At 32.8% G+C, this 12,816-nt stretch overlaps 1 long non-coding RNA gene across 1 annotated transcript in view; it reads left to right on the top strand.

The window, feature by feature from the left end:
• The window catches only part of LOC105853813, a 42,955-nt gene that overhangs the window by 552 nt on the left and 29,587 nt on the right, over positions 1-12,816 (top strand). The gene's annotated exons all lie outside the window — the stretch shown is intronic.

Consider the following 12,816-nt stretch of genomic DNA (forward strand, 5'->3'; position numbering starts at 1 on the left):
TTTCCAGACATCTGACAGTTATTATAATTAGCTATGAAAGACTGCTAAGACACTTGGGGGCAAATAGCTCTTAAATTCTGAACAATGGCTTCAAGCCAGGGCTTTCTTTTTATTTATTTTTTTAACCACCACTTTTCATTTTATAGTAAGGACAGAGACTGAACTGGTTTTGGTGTTTTTCAAAATGTGAAATAAAGTCCCTACGGAAGTAAAAGGCAACTGAAAGTGGCCAGGGTAAAGAAGGAAAGACAGCTTTCTGTCTTAGGATCCAGCCTTCCATGTATAAAGATTTTTTTTTTTTTTTGAAATTCCTAATAGGGTGGAGTGAGGATGTGGGGGTGGGGAGGAAGCATGCAGAAGCTTCTTTATAGAAGAATGCTTGAAAAATTAAATATTGGGGAATTTCTTCTTACTAACAGGCAAACGATGTGATTAGCATCTAAGTTACATTCGTGGGAAGACCTTTTGATAGAGTTTCAAACAGAAGCAACATACAAAGCAGTTTTTTCAAATTTATAAAATAATTGGAAACAAATGGGGGAGAATGAGTCTATAATACTGCTTTCTTTTTACACTCAGTTAGGGTAATCTAGCCATGTATTATGCTTTTACTTCTAGAATTATCCAAATCCTTTAAAAAGTTATACACTGAGTCTCATGAAATTAAAAGGCAAATCAAACCGATGTGATTTATACTGATGAAGATTTTGAACGAGAAAGCCTCTAACAAAAAGAGAATTTGTAAGAAAACATTGCCCTCCTCATTTAAAAAGGAGAATATTAACTCCATCAATTATTGAAAGGAATTATTCAAAGGCTCCAGACATAACTAATTATGGCTTAAAGAGATCTGCCAGAGCAGAGCTTGTGTTCTAATTATAAAAGTCCAGGAGGTTAGGATTCATTTTTTCAAGAGGCTTGGACGCAAATTTTCGCATAATCTTTTTTAAATACACCATTTTTGGTCTTTGTCTGCTCTCATGTTATCTACACCTCCCCCACCACCGCCCACTGTGTGCTGAGACACCTGAAGGCTAGACATAATGATCAACAGAGCTCCAGCCTGTCTGGACTCCAGCCAGGTTTTTCCCCCTCTACAATCAAGGAGCTTGCACGCAATGCATGCCGAGCCTGGACCGCTGCTATGTGCAGATCCGGGATGGAAGTCTTACACACACTGCAGAAAGATTAAAGACAACAATATCCCCTTTCTCTTACCCCAGACAGCCTCAATTTTTAACCCTTTCATTGCCTGTAAAACCAAGACGTCTTGCTCGTTCAAATGCAGGTCTCAAGAGACCCTGCAACTCCTGCACCATATTACACAGATACTCATGCCTCATTTGGTATAGAAATCTCATCTCAACGGACCTACCGGGAGATTTTAGGATGAACAGAGTGCTAACTAAACAAAACATAATTTGCTTATGTGGAAACTACATTTTTGATGGCACTTAAGCTTTATGAAATCTGGAAAAAAGTCAAAGGTCTGTGGAAAGATTCTTGCAAAGCTTGCAGAAGGTTATACCATTTCTGATGATGCTGGTCTTTAAGCATGTCTCTCTCACCCCCTCATCGCTCGCTCACACACACACAAACACACCGAGATACACACTCTCAAGCCCACACAATTATATCTTAATAACACAGAAAATCCAGGTTTGCTGGTGAGGTCATTACACATAAAATTCTGCCTTTGTGGACAACATTTTCAATCACCTAATCGCCAGTGTCTGTTGGGTGTGTGCCATAGGAAGTTCACGTGTTTGCGGGGTTAACCGACACCCACAGGAAAGACTATTTTATTTGTAGCTATCTCTTTCTTGAAGATGTGTTTCTGGGGCAGTATGGGCATGCTTCTCAGGATCGATGAAGTCAAGCAGAGTTTCCTGATTCTGGGAAGCCTTATTAATATGCTTGTTGAACGTTTCAGAGGTGGCTGAATTGCATTGATAGTACTAACATGGGAATTTGGATAAATATGCTATAATACTGATATTTCACCAGTTGGTGTTTCTTATTTGCCATTTAAATTTTGTGGCCACGAGATTATTTTTACCATGAGCTTATTACCTTGGGAAACAGTGATCTTGAATAAATGATTTAACAAGTAATGCACAATTTATGTGTTCTCATTTATATGAAATTTGGATTAAAATTCTGTGGACTACTGGTGCAGTGATTATATTCAAGTCTGTTTTAATGGGTCTTACATTAAACTGTTATCCACCAAACAAGTGTATATTTGTTTGGTATATTTATGTGTATATTTAACTATATTGTTTTATTTAACTTAACTCAAAATACAATGAACTTGAATAATTTTACCAAAGCATACCGCCATATTTGATATATAAATAAGGAACAACTGTGTGTGTGTGTGTGTGTATATGTGTGTGTGTGTGTGTGTGTGTGTATACTGTCTCTTAATTGCTAAACTTGATATATAATTTAAATTAATCTTCATTAGTATAGAATGACTGGGACTAACTACCAGTTCTTACATATCAAGAATTAGATGCATTGTTTTCTTAATTTTGGAGTTTGCTCTTAGTATTACTTTCTTGCATACTTAAGATGGATTAATTTTGGAGGGATTTACAAAGCAACTTTATATGAATAGCGCTATTTAGACATCAACACATAAATTAATAGAATTCACTTTGCTGATGTATTTTGTGTTTTTTTTTTAAATAAGTGAAAAAGTGTGTTGTTCTTTTTGGCTTTCATGTTACTATTATTGAAAAATGTATATAGCTGAAAGAACTGACACATTTTGTACTTAGAAAAAACAAGCTATACAAGTTAAGTGACATTCTATGAGGTAAGGCACCAGTGTGAACTAATAAATAACTTTTTTGAGAAATTCTTGGGCCTGACTATAATTTTTTACATAAACAGTTCTTTCAACAAAGAGTGGAATTCTTGCTTGAGGATGAATTATATAATTGTTTTATCAAAGATAAAAAAGTGAACAAATCGTTGGATTTAAACTTCATCTACTTTCTAAAAACAAAACATGACATGCCCACTGGGGATACAGGTTACTAAAAAGGCATCTTTCAAAAAAAAGAAGATAATGGACTTGATTGAAATAGTTGAACTACGTAACGCCAATTCAAGAACAAATGGTTTTTCAGAGCATAACGGAGAAAGAACAATTTACTATAGTACAGTTCATTCTTTTTACACAATAGTAATGATTTATTTGAGACGGTAGAACAAACACAGTAAATATACAAAAACAACCAATGATATCTTATGCCACGGACATATTAAGTTCTTATGTTTCATATACTAGAGTAAGTTTAATACATGTATTTATCTGAAGATTTTAGTTAAAATTTCTCCTCTTGCTTGGATAAGGTGACTTTTTAATCATGCATTCTTATGCGTGTGTGTGTGTGTATGTTCCATATATAAACATATATAGCCTATTTGAATATAGTCTAATACTTAAGTGAGGATATTAGTGTGTTTTAATACAATGAATTGTTGATGGTGATATCAACTAGGTCTATGCTAGCAGAGGAGCATGCTCAGATAGTGACTAAATTAATATATTGATGATGCTATTATTTTAAAAACATCAGAAAATTTTTAATCATATTAAAAGCCATAGCCAATTTGGAAAGCAGTATAAAAGGTTATTTTAAAATGTATATTTATTACCATTATGAATATCTTTTCTAAAGGTAGTCTTAACTTTTCTTTCATGAAAAGAAAAACTGGGTCTTTTAAGAAACTTAGTCTTTAGGCCTGAAATTATTTGGAGTAGATGCCTGAGCACTGTGCAGAGAATACACAGGAACCTCCAGTCTCAAAAAGAAGGGAAACTGGTTTGGTTGCTTCATGCCTCAAATTTTATTCTTCCAAGCCTACAGGCAGACGACACTCCAAATTAATCTGAGTGAAAACTATCAAAGCTATTTTCACAATTTTCAAAAGATCTACAGCCCTGTTGATAGCCCAGGCAGGAAAAGTGTTCTAAGAGTGATTGAATGTTTCACTGCCTGAAACTCAGTCAAGCTCAGTGAGGCGCTGGGGTCAAATGGGCTCATGAATCACAGATAGGAAATGAACTGTGGATTGCATATTTGGAGGTTCGAAAAAGAAACATTTGGGATATTTTACCATCAACAGATTTGGGGTTGATTTTTGGGCACATCATTTTAAACATCAAGCCTGCAGTTCAGCTGAAATAACTTTATATTATATATAGAGAGAGCTAAGACCAGATGGCCACGTGCTCCTTTCTTATTTAGATGAGACTTTTCCTTTCAATAACATCTTTCTTCCTGACCTGCTTAAAAATTCCAGCGAATGAAATCAGCACAGGATTTTCAATTCTAATTGACCATGTGCAGAGGAAGGGCCAGTGGAGAAATCAGTAGAGGCATTGTGAGGTTCAGCGCCTCAGATTTGCCTTTGTTTTGCACTTACTAACCAATCTAAACTAATTGAAGACATTTAATTTTGATTGATATTAATATAGATGCAAAGTTAATCCTTATGAATATTACCTGAGTTGGTTGTTTCTGCCATTTCCTCAGAAGTAAATAAGAAAGTTATCATGCACTTCTAGTCTCTCAACTATGGTGAGTGATGTGTTGGTTAGAAAGCACATTAGAATAGGGACTTAATAATTGAATTTAGATGAAAGAATGATCATGCTCCACGAAAATGATACTAAAATTTATTTTTCTTAATGTATGAATAATTGTTACTGGAATATGTACATATATATATATATACATACACACACATACATGTATGTATATGCTTTCAAATTTACCATCTAAATTCTTTGCTCATTATGTGTATCATCATCATCATATAGAAAGAAAAGGGTTTTTTCTTGGGATTTCATTGGGACTTGGATTAGAAAACATATCAAGAATTGAAGATGGTCTATATATTGCCTGTAAACATGGGTATGCAAGTTCTCAGGTTTTTGCTTTTTGACAAATTCTTCACAAATAATTTTCTTTGTCATTTATTATTGTTTACAAATCAAAGTCGTTCTCATTTTAAATATCTGATTTTAGAATGGCAAAAGTATTAGATAAAAATAAGTTTTCTTCCTGATGCTCACATTGTTTGACTAATAAAGATATGGAAAAACATAAAGACAAAGACAAAATTTAATTTTTTTTAATTAAAAAAACCTCCAAATAACTATATAGTCATCGAAAAAGCATTTGCCTCACAAAAACATGGAATTCTGATTTGGAATTCTTGGGGCAGCATTTATTCTTAAGCAACTTTGCCAGTTGTCAGAAATGTAGGGTTCCATTAGAAGCACACTAATGTAATTGCTGAAAAAAATGTATCTTATGACTGATAAGATCAATTCAAATTTCTTTGCATCAAAATTACAGAAAAATTTAAATGTGCTTTAAGTCACTAAGATGTGAAGTTAGTTCATTTTGAACATTGTGAAAAAATGCATCTTATGACTGATAAGATCAATTCGAATTTCTTTGCATCAAAATTACAGAAAAATTTAAATGTGTTTTAAGTCACTAAGATGTGAAGTTAGTTCATTTTGAACATTGTGAAATTTGAATTTCTGGCATTTTCCTATATACATATGTGTGTGTGTGTGTATATATATATATGTATATACATAATTTTTTAGTAAATCTACTTGTGTTACCATGAATTTAATAATGCCATTATATGTATTCATTAATTTTTCTCATACTTGAAAAAATATAACTATTTGGAAATATTAAGAAGCATGAGCTTATAAAAATCCATTAGAAAAATAGATATATGCAGTGGTTTAATGAATATGTGTTTTGCGGTCCAAATAAATAAAATATATTTAGAATATAAAGTTATGTAGAACATACGTGGAAACCAAAGTATTAACAGAAAACCTAAACCATGCAGAATCAAAAGACATATACATGTTTCTATCTTAGTATTACTAAGATTTTTAATTAGCAGTTAATCTAGCTTTGTATATAGGGAGTGATGGATAATGGATATTGGAAACAATATTAAAATTATATTGGTTGTTCAAAACAGACAGCTGCACATAAGGAATAATAGAACGCTAAGTTGTTTCCATTTTCTCCTCCATCTTATTCTGAAAAAATAGGCAGGTACTAATTTTGCAGGATTAAAGATAATCAGAATTACTAAATAAAATAAGGCCCTCTTTTTAGCTTCTTAAGTAAGTTTTCATATTTTTATGTCTATGGGATCATGGTTGCGTTTTGCTACACTATCTTCCTGGATAGCCTGAGGCTTTAGGTGCACAGCACAGATGAAACTGTGATCAGTATAGAGGCTTTGCCACTGTGTAAACTGCTTGTTCCTGGCTTGATCCCTGCCCTGTTCTGTAAGATTGTGTTGCTTAGTAGGAGACAACTATCCCAAGAGAAACTGAACCTCCTTCCCCTCTCCCAGGACATCCTTTGTGTCTGTTTTGATGATTCGCCTTAGGCCCTCTCCTCAGAGGACAGCACAGTCCTGTCTCCCTGCCCTGTTTGCTCTGTTCTAAGTCATTTCTGCTTAGGTAAGACTTTGTCTCACCCTTAATTAAGCTTCACACTCAGGATTTTATTTTATTTTACATCTTGAAACTATGAGAAAAGTGGGGCTAACAAGGTAGATGTTACATGGAGAGAATAAATGTCAGGGTATATGCAGATGTCTTTGGCGTTTGGAAAATCTGCAGTGCTGTAAACAGAATAGAGAGATTATCCTGATTTCAGTTGGACAGCTCTCGCTCCCAGTTTGTGCCCACTTCCAAGAGTGATGGCTTCTCTCAACTATTGCACTTAAGGTGAACTCCTGTTCATGTTTGCAGTTTACACTTGATCTAGTCTATTTCCTGCAGAGAAATTGCTGTTTTAACTTAAAGAGCCTAACTTCTCTTTCAACAAGTTTTAGATTAGAGAAATAAACATAAATATGAAAAGAGATTATGGCCATAGAAATATGAGAGTATGAATTGAATCAGATCATTTCTAAATGAGGAGACTGTGTCAAAAAGTTGTTTACAGACATTTTCATCATGCATCTGAATTATCTAGAAGTGGTATGTAAATGTAACCTCAGTGTGATGGGAAACCAGAACTAAACAAAACTACCATTTAAGGTTTTAAAGTATTTAAGGTTATTGCTCTAGACATTCATAAAAAGACAAAGCTCACTGATTTGTGTACTCTGCATTGTTAGGGTTAGTCATCTGTTAGGACATTATTCAACATATATTGGGAGAAAATGAAACACTCAGCCAGTTCTCTGGTTGTTATAAGCCACTTTACAAAGTGCCTGCTGCCCTTAAAAGACTTAAAGGTTTAAGTTGACAACAGTGACCATGAAAAAATTCATTCTTTCATTAGTCTTAGGACAGAAAGGGGTTAATTTTTTTAAATCTCTGTGAAGTGGGGAGTAGGGGGCCAGTGGGGGGGGTCCCTGGAAGATGAAAACCAAACCAAAGACTAAGCTGCTAGTGATTTGGTCGTATTTATGGATTATACTACATCTTGAAAAGAAGAAAATCAGAGCTGTAAGATGACGCTGCAGGGGTCGTCTGGACTTTTCACTGAGTCTAAAGTCTGTTTAGTCAATGCTTATTAAGGCCTGGTTTTGACCTTTGCTCCCCTCACTCCTCCCTATCCCAGGTGCAACATTTTTGCTACTGCTTTACCATTATTGGACACTATGCAAGCTTCAAATTGTGAGCATGTTGAGAAAAAAGCATTCCCATAGTTATGATTCCCACATTCAAAAGTTAAAGTGAGTAAACGTAAGTCCTTTTTGAATTAATAAACAGTGAGTATAGCTGCTATTCAAGATTTAACTAAGTCCATGAAAGTAGAACTTACATTCAAACCACTTGGTACACTTGATATTATAAATTTTTGCAAGATTATGTTTAAAACAAATTTTCTTTGAAGTGAACTTATTAAAAGCACATACAGTGATTTCCTTCAAAAATCCAGCTACTTTCTTAGTTATGCATGAAATTCTTATGTTCTAGGGTTTTTTTTTTAAGCGATTTTTTTTCCTAAATTGCATTAACTAAGATAAGGTTGTACAGTTTGCCCCAGTATTTTATCCTGAAGTATAATAAAGACTCTTTACCACAGCAATTCTATTAAGTGTATATCTGAATTGATAAAGTATTTAATAAAGAGAAAATCCTTATTTATACGCATTAACAAATATTTAATAACTAACTTTATGCTTCTGAATGTTAAATAGCATGCATAAAGTTTGTAACAATCATTCAAAATTCATTATACAAACAAAAAGTGAAATGAATCTACACAGCTATCAGAATATATTAAGAAGATTTAGGATTTTGTCTTTCAACTGAGTGGTTGTTTAACAAATTTCTAAGTTACACCTAGGTACTCATTTTAAATATATATTTTTAAACTGAAAAACATAGTATCTCAAACTTAAGATGAAAATAAAGCTTTAGAATTTCACTGAAGAGTAATATGTCTTTTTTTTTAGCTGGGATAAAAATAAACTGCATTTTCAATTTCACACTATATAAACTTCAGTTCAATTTCAAACTATGTATAAAGTTAAGAGCAATATAATATTCTCCCTCTTGTTTTCCCCCACCAATATTTGTTACTATTAGTTTTTTTCTCTTTATTTCATTAAAAAAATCACTATTTAAATACAGTTGAAGATTCCAACCTCCATTCTACTTTTTTCTGTCCCTCTTGATCCAGAAGTAATCACTTCCTATTTTTACCAAGTCACCTTTCATATCTCTTCTTTTATACTTTATTCATCTACTTACATATGAAAAATGATAAAAGTAGATAAAGTTCAAATACAAAGTTCTATATTTAACTGTTTATAAATATGTCTTCAAATTTTAGAAAATCTCCAAATGCATAGATCCTTAGTACAGTGTTTACTTATTTTGGGTTTTAAAACCATAATACTGATTAACTATAAAGCTTTTGATTAAAAGACTTCTATGCTACATCTCAACTAGTTTCCTTAGTTGCAAAAGTTGACAAAATATGCCATTTACCTTCCTCTTACTCAATTTTTTTAGATAGGAGTCTTCTACATTTTAACACTTTCACATTATATAAAGAATTGATAGTACAGCATTATGCCTTAACATCATCTCCATTGCTGTCATAAAGGACCATGTATGATAGGTAACATACATGGATATATATTTTCATATTTTACACTTTCACAGTGTATTATGTTTATTTTAAAATGTGTTAAGGGGCACAAAAGTTACTGTTTGTCTGGTTTGCTCAGAAAACATCAGTGATGTAATAGCTTAAAGAAATAAACATGGACATTAGGATTGCTTTTCACTTCTTGGAGTGAGATTACTCTTGAAAAAGGAAAACTTGTTGTTGTTTTAATATTAAAACCAAGCCCTATCTGAACATGGTATTGAATATATTTCCATAAGGTATGTAGTAATTCATTGCCATATAGACCCCTTAATGCCAGTATCTCTATGAGGGCATCAAAGTTGAAATATGCATCAGCCCTTTATTATTCTGTTTTCTTAAACATAATCAGCAGATACAAAATTTCACATAAAGCTGAATTTAATATACTTACATAAAGCTGAATTTAAATACACCTTTCCCCATCGTTCCCTTACTAATTGAATTGAGTAGCAATACATCAAGAGATGCCTGATCAGGTCAAATTTTAAGTCAGAGTCTGAATACCTAAAGGGGAAAAAATGCTATAAAAGTACCGTGGATATATACATGATTTGGCTTTCAATCTGAACTATTTTCAGTGTGCATTTAGAATTACAAGTTATTTCAAGTTTGAGCACTAGGTGACAACCAGTAAAGATTTACTCCAGGCAGGTATTAGGCTTATACAGTCTAAAGATGAAGATGCAAGATTTCGTTATTGTTTCAGGTTCAAACCAGACTGCACTGTAGACTTCGGTAAATGTGTGTACTGATCTTTTATGAGGGTGTTAAAAAATGATAGAGTGATTTTGACTGTACTATTTCTTAATTGTATTCTGCTATACAGCATATTTAAAAATTAGGGCTATTCTAAGCTTTATATAATCAATAATATATTCAGAATATATCACATTTTATTATAAAATGAATCCAAGAATATGGAAAGTTGATCTTCAAAGAATATTTTCTTATAATTTAGGAAAAAATTTGAAAAACCCTGCAAATATGTTTAAATATTTATTGATTTATTTTTTTTTCTCCCATCATCTTCATCAACCTTAAGCTACATGTATTCCATCCCTTCAAATGATTTCATAGGGAGTGTCACACATTGAGGCCTTTTTTATTTTTGTTTCTCAAAAATAGGTCACTTCATTTTTTGCCCCAGTTTCTTATATCTGTTTCTCATAATTACAAAGAAAAATACAAAGAACACTGAGGAAGGAGTAAGTTGGTGTGTTAGTAAGTGACAGAGGACTCTCTTTGGACCTCAATTCCTTGTCAATAGTTTAGGAAATTAGAGCTAGCAGATGCCAAAGATTCTAGGATATACCTCTCCATGGTTACCTGAAAATGAGTTGATGAATTCTGAGCTCACAATATAATCACAATAAATACCATACATGTGCCCTCAGTTTAAAAAATGCAATTGCATTTACACTTGACCAAGATTATTCCTTTTAAGTATTTTTGTTCCTATTTCTTCGTATGCAAACTTTGATCTCTACATGACCTACTGAAGGGCAAGCTACATCAACTCTGTTGACTCCCTAATAAACAATATGTAAAAATCAGACAGTTTAAGGTAACTTCAGGTAATTATGATAATGCATTATATTGATGAATCAAATAAATCATGGTCATTTATTTATATTGATCCTTTTTGATTCATATATTCTTTGAAAACTCCCTAATAATCTGGAGCCATTGATTTTCACAGCAAAGCAAAGGATTCACTTCAGGATAGTTCTTAAATAATACAATAATTCTTCTACTACAGTCATACAATATGATTATGGGTGGTTCCCAAATGCTTACTTAGACATGAATAGCAATACTTGCAAAATAGACATTCACAAATGTTTGAAGATAGCTCTACCATATTTTATCATGGTAGATATGTCAGTTGATCACTGAAGGACTGCTGAGGAATTTGACAAAATTCTTAAGTTGAGTTTTAGAAATGCAAGTTTACTCAGATTTCTTGTTACCAAGCAATTGATTTTAATTCAGGTTGTAGTGTATGTATGTGGAACTTCCACAAAGAATGATTATTAGAAATTAATGTGTTTGAGATATAAACATTTGCTACTGTATTCAGATTTGGTCTTCTCTACAAAAGACTTATTGTATTCTTTCAGGAAATTGTAATCAGCAGTTTAATCAACAAGTATTCAGATCATATCATAAAGCAGACAATTAGAAATAAATTTCTTAAACCTATTTGTCCACAAAACTTATCTCTACTTCTAGAATATTTTACACTATAGAATACATCCAAATTAAATTGTTTTTTGTAGGTATCCACAAGGTATAAAAATCAAGTGTCATCAAACTGTTTTTGATATGAATGCACAGAAATGTCTGTGATGTGCTCCATCTTAAAAAAAAAGTCATGTTATTTATTTCTGTAAACCTACTATATAATGAATATGATAAATTGATTTTACAGTTTCAAATATCAAAAGCAGGAATAATATTGCATATCTAAAACTCTGAAGCTTGTATGCTTTATGCTGCATGCCCAAATTAATAAACAATATATTATTGATCACTTGTGGACCTGGTAGGAAAACTTTAATTTCATAGCTGCTGTCAATATTAAGTTGAATTTATGCATCTGAATTTCCATTATAACATTTTTGGAATGGGATAATAAATCAAAGGTAGAACTGACCAAGGAACTATCAGTGCCAAAATAGTATGCAGAATGTAAATTATAGCAACAGTTAATGATAAAAATGTGGAATTCACTTAATTTAGGTATTTATTTATGAGACAAACCTCAGATTTCTAGTTTGATTGCTGAGTTTGTGGAATAATATTACTTTCTGTTGAAAAAGTTTCTCAGAGACTGCCAATATACAAAGAAACTGAAGCCTGAGACGGTGGCCAACTTATCCAAATCATGGAGTAAATTACCTAAAGTAGTAAAAGTAGAAATATTCCAATTTCTCAGTTTTTTTTTTTTTAAATAACTGGATAAAGGAAAATGCATAGACATGAAAGCACATCAGTTTCGTTTAGTAAATAACATTTGTTCTGACAAAATCCTTCTAAGGAAAAGCTGAGACCATTGATTTTAATAAGAAACATCAAACCTCTTACTGAAGCACTTAACCCATTTGTTTTTCAATTTCCTCCTTTGTAAACAGTCTATCATATGTCTTATAGATCTCATAATATCAGGGACGTCTAAGTGCTTGCTACCAGTAAATCATAATACTATGTATACCCCATCTAATTCTCAGAAAAGCTTCTATGAGGTAAATCTCTTTATTTTCCCTATTTCAGAAATGAGGAAACTGAGGAACAAGGTGACAAAGTGTACAGTCCAAGCTGATCCAGTGCCTACAGAAAGGGATAGCATTTAACCTTCTAAGGCCAGACTGTATCTGCAGGTCTAACTGCTTTTCCTCAGGGATCTTCCCTGTTGTTGTGTTATATGGTGGGGTTAAACAGGGAAAGGGGGAAACATCAGCATAATAAAGCATTTACAAATGCAAGATGATGTCAGTTCTAGGAAGGATGTTGGCCTTATGTCATATTAGTATATTACTCAATTCCTGAATATGCAGGTCAGATATCTCTAAGGAATTCCATTAAAAGGAAGTTTAAGTTAAGAAAATGCATAAGCACCATGGAAAAA

The sequence above is a fragment of the Condylura cristata genome, unplaced genomic scaffold (genome assembly GCF_000260355.1).
Source record: "Condylura cristata isolate star-nosed mole 26May11 unplaced genomic scaffold, ConCri1.0 scaffold00018, whole genome shotgun sequence".
NCBI lineage: Eukaryota > Metazoa > Chordata > Mammalia > Eulipotyphla > Talpidae > Condylura > Condylura cristata.